At 43.1% G+C, this 15,450-nt stretch overlaps 1 long non-coding RNA gene across 1 annotated transcript in view; it reads left to right on the top strand.

Moving 5' to 3' along the window:
• Positions 1-15,450, top strand: part of LOC136872552 (uncharacterized) — a 29,931-nt gene that overhangs the window by 7,327 nt on the left and 7,154 nt on the right. Inside the window, exon 2 of the long non-coding RNA XR_010859950.2 lies at positions 453-617. This is a non-coding gene — a long non-coding RNA (uncharacterized lncRNA). The remainder of the gene's footprint in view (positions 1-452; positions 618-15,450) is intronic.

Below are 15,450 nucleotides of genomic sequence, written 5' to 3'. Positions count from 1 at the left end.
AAGAAAGAATTTAAACTGAAATGGAAGGTTATATTTTCAAAAAAGCAACAATTTCTCACTTATGAGAGAATAATAATATAGCAATTTAAAAAACAAGACTTAGAAAAAATCCAAGATTTCAAATCTTTAACACACTTCGGCTACAACCCCTTAGTTTTACAATTTCTGAGCTTCCAGATTAAACTTGACAGAGGAGCATAAATTTACAAAGGGCAGAAATCCCGTAATACCTGGAGCACTTGCTCCCTAATTTACAGTATCAAGCCTCCTGGAGGCACTTTTCAAACATTAACAGTTGTTGATGAAGTGCAAATTTTAATACTGTAAATTGTGTGTTTAAATGATTTATCAGGTTGTTAAGTACTAACATGTATTGATGAAACCAGGCCTTAATGTGTTATTACTTAACATTTATTGTATTGAGGTGGACTAATTACAATATTCTTTTACAGGGTTGTCAGACGAGAATGTCATGTAGGATATGTACCAGTATGACAAGTACCAGAATGGCTATGGCTGCTGAAATGAGCTCCACCAGTCCAGGTGTAGCTGGACCAGTCGACACAACTGAGTTTGACTTCGCAGCAAAAAGTTAACAAAAAAAGGACGATACAAAGGTGAGTTTGGGACAAACCTCACTCCACCTAAACACGGTACCAGTTAGGTTCTCCCCCTTATACCTTGTTTCAGGGCCAAACGTATACTAGCAGACATACTTTTGATTATGGCTGTTACTACTGTTATCATGTGGCAGCCAGACATGCAGAGTTGCACTGTTCAGTTGTTGTAAATTTTTCTGTGAAGATTTTGTAGTTTTTACAATTTGGAGTTGGAAGGCAGCTAGAGTGTAGGCTGAAAGGTATCTAGAATGAGACGGGAGGCACCCTTGTGCATACACTTTTCGGGCTGTAGTAAAACGGACTCAAGTTGAGCTATTTGCGTCCAATGTAAAGCCAGTGAAACAGGCTTGTGTGAAATTGTGATAGACGCGTTATCATCATCATCATCATCCTAAACCATCTCCAGTTTCCCGGGTGTGGTATATGAGCCTCCTCCATCTCATCCTGTCCTTGTACCATTCTTCCTCCACCAACTTGTCCCAATCATGACCTCTCAGCATTACATCGCTCTTAACTAAATCTATCCATTTCCTTCGTGGCCTTCCCACGGGTCGTCTTCCTTCTACCTTTCTGTCAAATTCCTTCCTTGCAGTTCTGTTTACTGGCATCCTCTTCATGTGACCAAACCACTTCAGTCTTGATATCTGAATCTTATTTAGGAGAGAATTGTCTATTCCTACTTCTCTAATTTTCTCATTCCTAATCTTGTCTTTCCTGGTTTTCTGGATCATAGTGCGTAGGAATTTTATTTCAGCTGCCTGAAGTTAGGATTTATCTCTATTGGTCAGTGTTGTGGTTTCGAGACTGTATGTAAGAATTGGTGTATAATAGGACTTGTACAATGTCATTTTTGTTTTCATGGGTATTTGCTCATCACACAGCAGGTGTCTTACCTGGTGGTAAAATTGTGCTGCCTTATTGATTCGATTGTTCACCTCATGTTTTGCTAGGTTGTCATTTGATATAACGCTACCCAAGTATTTGAAAACTGGAACGCTGTCCAGTTGAGCTTCATTTAACATGACTATTGGTTCTGCTCCTTCTCCATACACTTTCATCACCACCGTCTTGGTCTTGCTGATGTTTAAACCATATTTCTTAAACTCCTCATTCCAGCTTTGTATTATCTCTCCCAATTCATCTTCTGAGTCACTCCAGATCGCAACATCATCTGCAAATGTGAAGGTTTTGATATCTCCGTGTTCTTTCCTTTCAATAGATTTCATTACTACATCCATTACAATAATAAATAGAAGTGGTGACAATGAGCTGCCCTGCTGCACTCCTCTGTTTGTTTCAAACCAGTCCGACAAACCACATCCTACTTGAATACAGCTTCTGTTCCCACTATACATTTTCACTTTGTCTATGAGGCTGTCTCGCACTTGAAGTTCTTTCATGCATTGCCAAATTCTTTCCCTTGGTACACTATCGTATGCTTTCTCAATGTCCAAAAATATTAGGAATAAAGGCTTGTTCTTCTCCCAGTATTTTTCCATTAGCATCCTAATTGCAAATATAAGGTCTGTAGTTGACCTTCCTGGTCTGAAACCATACTGCTCTTCTTCCAAAATTGGTTCAACAATATCTCTGATTCTGGTCTCTATTATTTTTTCCAATATTTTCAGGACATGAGACAGTAGTGTGATACCACGGTAATTAGTACATTTTCGTTGGCTTCCTTTCTTGAACAGAGGTACAATGATGCCCATCTTCTAGTCCTCAGGAATAGTATTTTCCTCCCATATCTTGTTGAGCAGTCTATAGAGCCATTGGATTCCTGGAACTCCCGCTGCTTTCAGCATATCTGCACTTAGTTCATCTACGCCCACTGCCTTTCCTTTCTTCATGCTCTTGAGCGCATTTTCAACCTCAAGCCATGTAATTGGTGGTTCAGTTGTGGTTCCTCGACTTGGCTCTCCTCTGTCCGTTATGTTTTCTGTATCTCCATTCAGCAGCTTTTCGAAATAGATCTTGAGTTACAAGATATTAGAATCATTCCGTATTGACGGTTTTCACTTTACAATGTTTGCGAAAAATGAAAGTATCCTCCAAATCAATACATCATATATTCCGTCATTAGACGGAGTAAACAAGATCAGACATGTTTCGGCTCGTTTGAGCCATCTTCAGTGAAAAAAATTAGGGGGGTTGGAATAATTTACATAATATGATTTGAAAAAATGCTAAAAAACATAATGAAAGCGCAAATGAAAAAACAAACAAAAGAGAGCCTATACGGAAACAAAATTAGCACAAATATACAATATTTACATCAATATGCAGAGCAAAAAACAATTTATTGTGACAAAATTCAGTGAAACAGGTGTTAATTTGAAATAATAATAGATACTAAAAACTGCGTTAACCTAAGAAACAAGGGAATGAGAAAACAAATGTAGATGGAAATGAATAATAGTAGCACATGGTGAGGTTGTGGACCTCATAGTTTACAAACTATTGGTTTATAAAAATCACAAAACAGTTTGAAATCGCTGTCAAAATCATCTTAGTGGAAACCCATCACCTCAAATTGGTCAGGAGGAGAGCGGGAGCAAACATTTTGAGAGAAACCAAGCCTGAATTAACCTGCAGGCGAAAAGCCTGTGATAAGGAGAAAAAACACCATGAAATTTAAGGCTTTAGAAATAGCAGCATTCTCAATATTTTCTCAATCTAGCGGTCCCTTTCTTCATTATTGTTTCATAATGTTGGCTGGTGTTTTGCCTTATTATAGAGGGGTCGGAAGAGCCGCATATAAAAATATGAGAAGCTGTGTTAGGTGGAAGACAGATGCACAGTAAATTGTAGTAATCTAGTGGAAACCGTCAATGAAGTTCTAATGGTGTGCAGTAGGTGGTGTCCTCTCTAGTGGCCTGGCTTTCTCAAAGTCTTTGATGATTCTATCACTTTTGCAGATAACTTCAGCTGTAGCATCAGTCCTTTCGTTAATTAAGAATCCAACACCATTTTTCGCTACCTTCTCCTGTCCACTCCAGTATAATTTATAACCTCCACGAAGTGTCTTACATCCAATCCCTTTCCATTTGGTCTCACTTAATCCCAATATTGATATTTTTCTTCTATCCATCATGTCTAGGAGTTCTTCTAACTTTCCAGTTAATGATAGAATGTTCATAGTTCCAATTCGGTATTTGGGTCTCTTTTTTATTTGGGGTTTCCTTTCAGAACATTGTATATCATCAGCCTTACGGTCATCATACTCTACAGTTGTCTGAGAGGACGTGTCAGTCCGGTCTATAATATTTTTTCCGAGGCTCTTTTTCTTATTGAAAGCAACTATACTCAATACTCTCCTGCTGACTTGCTAGGCCTAACGCATAAGAGGATTTTCTTTCAGGGTTTACTCCCTTAGCCTTTGAGGATGCCTTCCTCGTCCTACAAGGCAGTAGGTTCCATCTGTACACCCCAGAAGGATGGGTTGCCTCTTCCGCCATCTCCGCCGTACCAAAGTCCATCTTCTCCGCCGTAGACGCCGTTGAGGTCTTCACCCTTAACCCAGGGCAAGGGCCCTCCATATTTATGACCCCTGGAGAGAGGGTGTCCCGGTATTTTAAAACCCCCAGGAATTGGGCTACCTGTTGGTCCGCGGGTTGTATTGGTTATTTCAACCAGCCCTACATACTGTAGGAGCCCCCTATCCGCCACCTGGGGACGCGCTCTGTAGGGGTCAGGATCCCCTGGTTACTTATTGGAAGTTAACCCTACCCACAAGGAGTAAGGTTATTTGCAGAGAGACGCGTTGTACTGGGCATAATAGACACAGACCCACGCATCAGTACACTGGTAGCTAGAGACCTGGACATGTCACACAGCACAGTGAATCAAATTTTTTTTTTTGCTAGGGGCTTTACGTCGCACCGACACAGATAGGTCTTACGGCGACGATGGGATCGATGGGATCGGAAAGGCCTACGAGTTGGAAGGAAGCGGCCGTGGCCTTAATTAAGGTACAGCCCCAGCATTTGCCTGGTGTGAAAATGGGAAACCACGGAAAACCATCTTCAGGGCTGCCGATAGTGGGATTCGAACCTACTATCTCCCGGATGCAAGCTCACAGCCGCGCGCCTCTACGCGCACGGCCAACTCGCCTGGTGAATCACATTTTAAGCAAGTTGATAGTCCACCTCTACCGCATGCACATGGACCAAACATTTTCAGAAGAGAACGCTAATTGTGTAATGTTAGAGTGGAGATTGAACTTGCCTATCAACTTCTTAAAAAAATTCTTTCTTTATGGACAAGTCTTGATTAATAAATTTCATGATGTTCCGTATTGGTATCTATAGTATGTCATAGAAAGAAAGAGATCCACCTTATCAATACTAAATTTTTTTACAAGTCATCCTCAGCTGTCATTTACATACACATTAGAATACATGTTTTAACAGTTGTATCTTACAAATAAACATGTCATATTTTGATAGACATTAGGTAGTATGTCTAGAAGTGAAATTCTGCTTCTTACGTCTAAGTTTAGAGGATCAAGAATATTAAAAAGATATCTATCTTTAACACATTAAAAGAATTACAATATATGAAAAAGTTGGTTGTTTACACCTGACCTTGAATATAGCATTAACGTTCAAGTTTTACTAGTAATAGTTCTTTAAAAAGACTTTCATATTGCGTTGTTTATAGTCGACTAAATATGCTTAAATGCAGCTGCATGTGCTTATACAGTATACTTTTTATTAGGCTTAAACTTTGTCAAAATGAGTAATGTGAATCCGAATTTGAAATTACAATAACAAAGTGAAATGCGTTTGAAATAACAGTAAGCTAGGTAATTGAAATCTGTGTTGAATGACTCCTTCAATTATATGCTATTTAAAATACATTTCATGCAAAGAAGACAATGGCACATTTAAATATATAAAAGTTAAAAGGTATAAGACAATCATTTAAGTTTTGTGAAATTCATATAAAGTATTGTTCTTTCTTCACGCGTATGTGTCATGTACAAATGGGGTAGTATACTTCATGCAATGTATGGGATGCAGATACACACTTTGTCAAGTATACCACAATTGATATCAAGAAAAAGCAACAACAGGTGCAATACAAACGCTAATTCTTCAGCAACATTCATCTGCCTATCAGATATGGAAATCTGATTCTGTATCTTAAGTATGGTGTTACTCCATCCTAAGCTGCCTCTGTGGATCAGCGGTAGAGTGTCAGCCTCCGGATCCCAAGATAGCGGGTTCAAACCCGGCAGAGGTAGTCGGATTTTTGAAGGGCGGAAAAAAGTCCATTCGACACTCCATGTCGTACGATGTCGGCATGTAAAAGATCTCTGGTGACACATTTGGTGTTTACCCGACAAAATTCATTAAATCTCAGCCATAGACGCCCAAGAGAATTTCAGTGTACTCGGTCTGCGATCTAGTGGAGGCCTAGAGTAAAACGGAACGTCGAAATTGACGAGCAGACAGCCAGATGGCGTCAAATTGAAATGTCTGCACACGGTAGCTGAGGCCATACGATTATTATTATTATTATGATTATTATTATTATTATTATTATTATTATTATTATTATTATTATTATTCCATCCTGAGCTGGGCTTCTGCCCCCAATTTGGCAGGTTCAATCCTGACTCAGGCGGTGGTATTTGAAGGTGCTCGAATACGTCAGCCTCGTGTCAGTAGATTTACTGGCATGTATGAGAACACCTGCAGGGCATAATTCCGGCACCTCGGTGTCTCCGAAAACCGAAAAAGTAGTTACTGGGACGTAAAGCCAATGGCATTATTATTATTATTATTATTATTATTATTATTATTATTATTATTATTATTATTCCACCCCGTGCAGTGAAGCATTATCGGACCTGTTGTGGCATGCTGTCTACAAGGGGTTTGGGCTATCCTGGTCAATCCTCATTTCATTCTTTGATAGCAGCCCTCTGGAGATCGGTCAGGATGAGAGATGGATTTGTTAGTCATCGCACTGCCTTTTTCAGCATATTCCAGGCACATTCAATTGGATTCGGGTCCGGAGACACCGCAGGCCATCTGATGGGTGTGGGCCTCCTTGTGGAAGAGGTTCACAAGATTGCGGCAGTGCAGGCACACGTCATCTTGCAGAACAAATCTGTCGCCAAAATGTTGTCAGGATAGTTGCACAGTGGGCACGGAGATTCTGTTCCGGTATTGTGTACCAGTACAGCCTCTACGACGATTAGTGACATGAGATGTTCATACATAATTCCGCCCGAAAACTTAATGGATCTGTCTCCCTGATAGGCACGTGGGATGGCGTACAGGATAGTCTGGCGATACCTTGCTCTCTCCCAATCCTCCTCCAATGATAATCTGACCTTAGACACATTTGGCACTCATCCGTGAAGGGGAACCGCTGCCATTCTTCCAGAGTCCAGTCCAAGTGCTCTCTTGCCCATTTGTACCTGGCACTTCAGTATACGGGTGTACGTGCAGGTGTTCTCGCCTAGGAACTTGAGTGTAGGCGGTCCCTATGGCGACTATTTCTGACTGTCAGCGAAGAGACAGCCCTTCCAGTTGCTTGCTGTAAGGCATTACGCAGTTCTGTTGCTGTGTCTGCTGGGTTCCTGCATGTCAGCATTCGTACGTAACGGTCGTCAGCTGCTGTTGTTGACCGCGGACGACCACTGCAAGGACGATCTTCAACATTTTCTCTCACACGATAGCAGCTGTATGTCCTGACAACGCCACTGTAGTGTACACCAACCAGGTGGGCAATTGCCCTCACAGGGAACCCTTGCTGATGCAATGTGACTGTGTGCGTATGGTCAAAAGCAATAATGACTCTTCGAGAATATATACTGCACAGGCCACAAATCTGCTTGTCATGTTGCGTCCGCAGGTGACTGTACCAGCACACACTTCTGGACTGTTCTGAGACTGTGTATTATCTCCACATCCACTAACATGTCATTTGGATGTATGCCTGTCGTGCAACAACACTTAAGAGTGAACATCCTTCACGAATACAAAAAATGCATGTGGTACACAACCTTTTTTGAGTTGCGTATTATTAATGTTCTTTTTAAAACACTCAGTATTTTAAAAGCTACAAAGACTTATAACAATAAAAATTTTCCACCTTTTTGATACTTATATTTGCATTTTAGCAAATTAATTACACACAGTACATGTTTCGTTCTTTTTTAGAACATCTTCAGCTGTTTACATAGCTTAGGTAGCTGCCTCTGTGGATCCGTGGTAGTGTTTCGGCCTCCGGATCCCAAGATAGCGGGTTCAAACCCGGCAGAGGTAGTCGGATTTTTGAAGGGCGGAAAAATGACAATTCGACACTCCATGTCGTACGATGTCAGCATGTAAAAGATCTCTGGTGATACATTTGGTATTTACCCGACAAAATTAAATCTCAGCCATAGATGCCCAAGAGAGATCTGGTTTACTCTGTCTGCCATCTGGCGGACCTAGAGTAAAACGGAACGTCGAAATTGACGAGCAGACAGCCAGATGGCGTCAAATCGAAATGTCTGCACACGGTAGCTGAGGCAATACGATTATTATTATTATTATTATTATTATTATTATTATTATTATAGCTTAGGTGATTCAGTAAGTGTTTATTTTTTAAGTACATTATAATCAGGTACCTTGTTCTTCTTAAATACTACATAAATATAAATTGAATTAAAATGAATTAAAAACAATGTGGTGGTTAAATGGGTTAATAATAATAATAATCGTATAGTCAGAATTTTTTCAGTGACCCAGTTACCTCATCACCATCACCACAATAATTACCTCAAGCACACATCCCATTCATTTCTTGGGGCAAAGATGTATACCAATAAGTCGCGGTTACAAGGCACTTGAAATAGCCACAAGATAAGCATAAAATAAGAACGAAAACACAGCTCACACTACCTGCAGTTAAAGTTGATAAATTACAAAAAAGGAATATGAGTACAGGTAGAGTTTAAACCTCATAAATGCCCAGCTGTAAGTAAGGAAAGCTACACCAATCACAGTCGACTCCATCTTTCTTTTTTCCTCTGGTCACAGCCACAACAAACACATCAAGCCAAGGAGATGAAGTCGAAGAATCGCGGAAAGATGGACCATCCGTTTTCAAAGCAGGGGTGCTGCCCTCTGTGTTACAGTTTGGAAAATAGTTAAGTGAAGTCAAACAAGAGTTGATTAAAACTCTTAGCAATCACAGGAAAACTTACATGTTATGAACATGCTAAATGAGCATGTTTCAAGCCTTATGCCTGAAGAATGTATTCGTAACTGCTAAACCCATACTAGCACAGAAGTCCAGCAAACACTTCCCATTCCCATTAGCTTCCATATCTTCCCTACATTTAACAATCACCCATTCCGTATCCTTCGGTTCTATTTCCAACACTCGCATTGAAATCGCCCATTAGAATTGTTCTGTCCTTACTGTTGACCCTTACCACGATGTCGCTCAATGCTTCATAAAACTTGTCAACCTCGTCCTCATCTGCACCCTCACATGGTGAATACACTGAGACAGTTCTCATCCTAATTCCTCCAACTGCCAAATCTACCCACATCATTCGCTCGTGTACATGCCTAACAGAAACTATGTTGCGTGCAGTGGTATTCCTGATAAACAACCCTACCCTATACTCTGCCATTCCCTTTCTAACACCCGTCAAGTACACTTTATAATCTAATATCTCTTCCTCATTATCTCCCCTTACCCGAATATCACTTACTCCTAGCACATCCAGATGCATCCTCTTTTCTGACTCAGCCAGTTCTACTTTCTTTCCTCCACAAGCCCCATTAATATTGATAGCTCCCCATCGAATTCCATTTCGTTCGCCAAGTTGTTTCCAAGGAGTCCCTAGCCTGTCAAATGGGAGTGGGACTCCGTTACTCCCATAGGTCTGAGGCTTGCTTAAAATGTTCTGAGCTTGGTAAATTCATGAAGCAGGATGCACATAGTCCAAGTGAGAATCTCTCCTCTAACGGGTTATAGACCACTGGTGGATTGTATAGTCCTATCCGCCTGAGCACAAGCAGGGCCATGATTCAGAATATGTCCGAGATGCCCACTCCCATTCCATAGCAACTGGTATCCGGACCCTCAGGACCACTTACTAGGCCACTCAGCCGTTGGCCATGGTCCACGAACTAGGACGTGACTACAGTAACCCACAGCATGAAGCATGACATTTGATTAGTCTTGTATAAATCTTTGTGTGACAGAATTTGGTTAACGAATACAGTAGAATTCCACTATAGCGAGTACAGTGTATAACGAGAACCCCGTTATAACGACAATTTTCATCCGCCCCTCTTAAAATTCCTATCCACGAACCTGTTACGAAGGCGTAGCAGGGGGAGAGGTGATACTCCCACGTGGCCCGTCCCAGGTGGCGGATAGGGGGGTCCTAACCGGCTTGCCGGCGGACTTGAGGGAAATAAAATACCTCTCGCGGACCAAACACACCACCCCCTGCGGGTGGGGGACGCACATGTAGAATACACCCGCGGTACCCCCTGCCTGTCGTGTGAGTCGACTAAAGGGGGCGACCTAGGCGCGGACATGGATTGCGGTTTGGTATAATGTGTTGGACCTCCTGTGGATGACAGGGGTTGAGTACATTCACAGGTAATCCCTGCCTGTCGTAGAAGGCGACTTAAAGGGTCATGTGGCCATGGTCCCTTTCTTTTTTATTATTTTTCCGAGGGTCAGATGTAGACCATTTCCAAATTTTGATGTTTTGCTGCCCGGAGATGGGCCTCTTACGTGTGCGATTACGCCCAAAAGCCCGCAAATGTCCACCCAGGACCATTGCGTGGTGGGAGCGCCATGTACCTTGGCAGTAGTATCCGCCTGACAACACAGGTCCCCGCACAGCCGAATGCCAGAAAGACATATTATTAATTATTTTTTATTTTTTTCTCTATATTTAGTGCTCTGTACACGCTATGGGGTACATGCTATTGTGGGTGAATGCAGGAAGGGAGTCCAAGTGCTCATTGCCTCAGTCATCCCGTATTAGGCATCGTCAAACATCGGACCGCGGGCAGTACCTGCTACTACCAGGTGGGTGTTGCCTTGGCTGCTTGGTTCGGCTACTGAGACCCCTGATCGGAGTGGGTGGCATTCGGGGAGGAAGCTATCGGGCATGACTTTAAAACGAAGTCGGCTCTCTCAATGTGGTCCCCCACCTAAGTCTGAGAGGTTCAGCTCCCTGGGAACATGCGCAGTGTGAAGGAATGGGATCCAGCTTCGCTAGGTTTCTGGTCGCTACCAGAACCGATGGGCACGATTTTAAGCTGGTGAAGTCGATCCTTTTTAGTAGGCACATCGAAGGCGTCTACGGCGAACTGGATGAACTTAGAAAAATGCGACGCGTAGTTGGCTTCTAAAGACTCGTACAGCACTGCAAGCTGATCAGTTGCTTAAGTGCGAGCACTTTGGCGAAATCCCCGTCAAAGTGGAGGAGCATAAGTCCTTGAACCTGGTTCGCGGAGTCATCTTTCACCGCGACCGTATTTTGAACACTGACGACGAGTTGATGGACAACATGAAGAACCGTGGCGTGACACACGTCCGGCGCATTACGCGCAAGGTCAACGGTGAAGACGTTGCCACTGGTGCCTTCATTTTTTCAAGTTGTCAGTGTTACGAGAGAAAGTCAAGGTAACAAATTATCGTTGCGATGTGAGGCCGTACATCCCCCCTCCTATGCGATGCCATCAATGCCAGCGATTCGGACATATGGTATCTCGCTGTTCGAATCAGGCTGTATGTGGTACATGTGGACGAGTAGTTCACGGCGCGGAGGAGTGCGCAACTCCATACAAGTGCACTAACTGCTCCGGTTTTCGTTCTCCTCGGAATCGGTGTTGTCCGACATACCTGAGTGAGAAGAAGATCCAGGAGATCAAGACCCTGGATGGTCTTTCCTACCAGGAAGCGGGCCGTCAGTTTAATTCTACGAATACACCTGCCTGTACACTTGACTATAGCTTGATAGCTCAAGAGTCTTCCAGGTTCGTCATTTACAACCTCGACACCTGTCCAGACTGCTGCGCCCAAGGCGACTGTTGCTGCTCCCAGCAATGTCGCAACTAGTCAAAGCTCGAAGGAGGGGACCACACCACCTTCGACCGACCAGAAGTCTGTGCAGGATGGCAGTTGCCAGCTGGCACAGCAAGTGGGGAAGACTAAGTCCCCCCCCTAGGAGGTTGACGAAAGTCGTGCCCCAGAAGGCGGAAGCGGCTTCGTCGACCAGGGCTGGGAAACCATCTACCAACCCGTCTAAACTCGAAAAAAAGAAGGAAAAGGAGAGCGCCCGTGCTGAGCGCTCTCGGCCTTCCCCTGCGAAGGAAAAGTCATGCCCCCCATCAGGGGGGTATGAGTCTGCGCCAGGAGGCACTCCTGCTCCCAAACGTGCGCGCTCTCGTCGTAGGGGAACCACTCGCCCCGACAAGCGTTGAAGTTCTGGGCAGCACCCCTGCCATCTTTTGATGACGGGATGGATGTCGCGCTGTCCTCTACATCTACGGATGTAGAAGTAGATAGTGTGTAGGCTTACTAGCATTTTGTCGCACATAACCTAACACTCTTTTTATAGTCCACAGTATGGCACTGTTACAGTGGAATTGTAACGGTTATGATAGGCATCTTGCTGAGTTACGTCAGCTCATTAGTGAGTACGGAGCGAGTATAGTCTGTATTCAGGAGACCAACTTCAGACCTGAATCATCATACGGTCTTGAGAAATTTCCGACTATACTCGACAGAACGGTACCATGCTCACCGGGCTTCTGGTGGTGTTGGCATTTTTGTATGTTCTGATACCTACAGCGAAGAGGTTCCATTATGAACACCCCTCGAGGCTGTAGCTGCTCGCGTTCTACTGCCTGTCATAACAGTGTGTAATGTTTATTTTTCAGCAGGTCAAGCTCTTAACATAACTGATGTCACTGATCTTATAGATCAGCTTCCAACTCCCTTCCTCTTATTGGGCTATTTTGACGCCCATAACCCCATATGGGGTTGTGAGGCGCCTTGCCCCAGGGGGAGAGAGCTGGAAACATTAGTAACAGAGCTCTATTTATGTATTTTGAACACGGGGGAACCAACTCACTTTAGTGTGCGTTACGACACCTATTCTCGCATAGACGTAAGTCTATGCAGCCGAACGTTGGTTCCACTGTTTCGGTGGCATACACACGATGATCTCTGTGACAGTGACCATTTTCCCATCATCCTTACTTTGTTGAAACATAAATCCGTCGAGGCTCCCCCTCGATGGATACTTAAACATGCTGATTGGCCAAAGTACACATCACTAGCTGTCTTTAATGACGATATCAGGCGGAGCGTCGGCGAGGAAATAACTTACGTCACCCAAGTTATTCTTGCTGCTGCTGAGGAGTCCATTCCGTTCTTCTCGGGGACTCCTCGTCGAAAACTCGTTCCTTGGTGAAACGATGGAATAGCAGCAGCCATCAAGGAACGCCGCCGTGCTCATAAATGGTACCGTCGACAACCTACTGTGGCCAACTTGGTAGCATTTAAGAAACTCCACTCTAAGGCGCGAGTTCTTATTCGACAAAGTAAGGTTTCATGGGAGAGATATGTGTCGTCCATGACGTCACATACTCCATCATCTCAAGTGTGGACGAAACTTCGACGAATTTCGGGTATTCAAGGATCATCTGCTGTACTGGGAATTTGCATTGCAGGCAGTGTCGCCACTCACCCTCTCGCGATTGCTAACCATCTAGCCAGTCATTTCGCGGATGTCTCTGGCTCCGGGAATTACTATCCTGATTTCCTCCCTCTGAAGCGCGAGGCAGAACGTCATCACCTTAGTTTTGCCAGCCAAGCTTCAGAGGACTACAACGTGCCCTTTACGGAGTGGGAACTCCGCAGCGCCTTAGCGCTTTGCAAGGACACGTCTCCTGGGACGGACAACATCCATAACCAGATGTTGAAACACCTTAGTGATGATAGTTTACTATATCTCCTTCGTGTGTTCAACCGAATCTGGATAGAGGATGATTTTCCGTCTCACTTGCGAGAGGGCATAGTCATCCCTGTCCTCAAGCCTGACAAAAGATCCTAAGTATGCAGGAAGTTACAGACCGATTTGTCTTACAAACTGCCTGTGTAAGCTATTTGAGAGGATGGTAAATCGCAGACTCGTGTGGTGTCTGGAGAAACAAGGACTCTTGTCCGAGTACCAATGTGGTTTTCGAGCCGCTCGATCCACAACAGACCACTTGGTCCGCCTGGAGATCTCTATCCAGGATGCGTTTCTCCGCAAACAGCACTTGGTAGCTGTCTTCTTTGACTTGGAGAAGGCCTACGACACCACCTGGCGATATGGCATCCTTTCAGTCCTGCATCAATGGAGATTCCGAGGTAACTTCCCGGTATTTATTGAGGATTTTTTGTCCCTCCGTCTATTCCGTGTCCGAGTGGGGAGGACATATTCGCAGTACCACGTTCAAGAAAATGGTGTCCCACAGGCTATGAACATTAAAACAAGAATAATAGTTAACACCACCTTTCCAATACTTATCTTTCCTATATTTAGGAAATAAACATTACAACAGGCGTTGTAAGGTGGGACATGTTTCGCTTAACTGTAGTAAGCATCATCAGCTGAAAATAAATCTGAGCCTAAAGTTAGGTCAGGGCCCTGAACCTAGTGTCCTTAACATATATGGCACCCTAAGAATCGACATTTATATTTATAAAATGAAAATAGGCTTAAAACAAGTGTGAAAAAACATGGAATGTTACAACAAGGCTAAGAGAAAAAAACACAATCGAGTTGAGACAGAGGATAAGAACAGAAAGTAGGCTATAATACAGAGATGGTAGTGAAATAATTAAAATCATTAGGATATCATTGTTACCAGTCAGTCAATCAGAATGTTGTTCATCATGGCTGAGTTAGAAAAAAAAACACAAAAAAAACCACGTAATCGTGTTGCCAGAGGTAAAAACATAAGGTGCAACATAGAGTTGGCAGTGTAGTATGAAATTCATGGCTGCCAGTCAGTTAATAAGAATGTTCATATATAACAAAACATAATGGTTATATTCTTTTAAGTGAAGAAATAATTAAATCCCACTCTTGTATAGATACGCGAGAACGGGCGAGAGAAATCATATGTTGTAGCAGACATGGAGTAGTAACACTTCAAACACTATTGATCACGCCTGAAGCCGCTTCATTTTTGCTGGGAGTTCAAGACCAAAACGGAAAAAATAAGATGCCAAGTGCGTGAACTGAAATCTGAAAATGGAAAAAGGAAAAGGATGTACTGGGGCCTTGAAAATAGGGTGTTCAGAATGGGCGACTAAGATCGCTTACCTCTTGTGTTGGATGAGCGTTGAGCGGAGACATTAGCCGTTCAAGGGGTTCTGTTAAATTTATGCCCGTTGCTGTGTGTGTTGTATCTGTGTGCTTGCCTAGGCAAAGAGTAAGTTGGGACGGGAGGGGTAGGCGCAACAATGAGAGTGCTGGAAGCTGGCGGCGGAGCTGTATTATGGGTAGGGGGTAAGGTGGAATCTGTTATGATGACTGGAGGGGTATTTAAAGGTTTATAATTGAAGATTTTTGTGAAATTGTTATGATTTATATTAAGATTAGTGAGAAAATTGGGGACTTGTTCAATTAATGGGCTGTTGTTCTCAGGGACATCATTCAAATTATTATTATTAAAATGTTGATCCAAGAAAATGTATGTATTTTCCAATTCAGTCATTAAGCTGCTTTTATTTACATGTTTTATAACGTGGAGGTCCTGTTCAATTGTAGAATAATTGTGGCCGGAAT

Source organism: Anabrus simplex, chromosome 4, assembly GCF_040414725.1.
Source record: "Anabrus simplex isolate iqAnaSimp1 chromosome 4, ASM4041472v1, whole genome shotgun sequence".
Lineage (NCBI taxonomy): Eukaryota > Metazoa > Arthropoda > Insecta > Orthoptera > Tettigoniidae > Anabrus > Anabrus simplex.
This window is presented reverse-complemented; position numbering and strand designations above follow the sequence as displayed.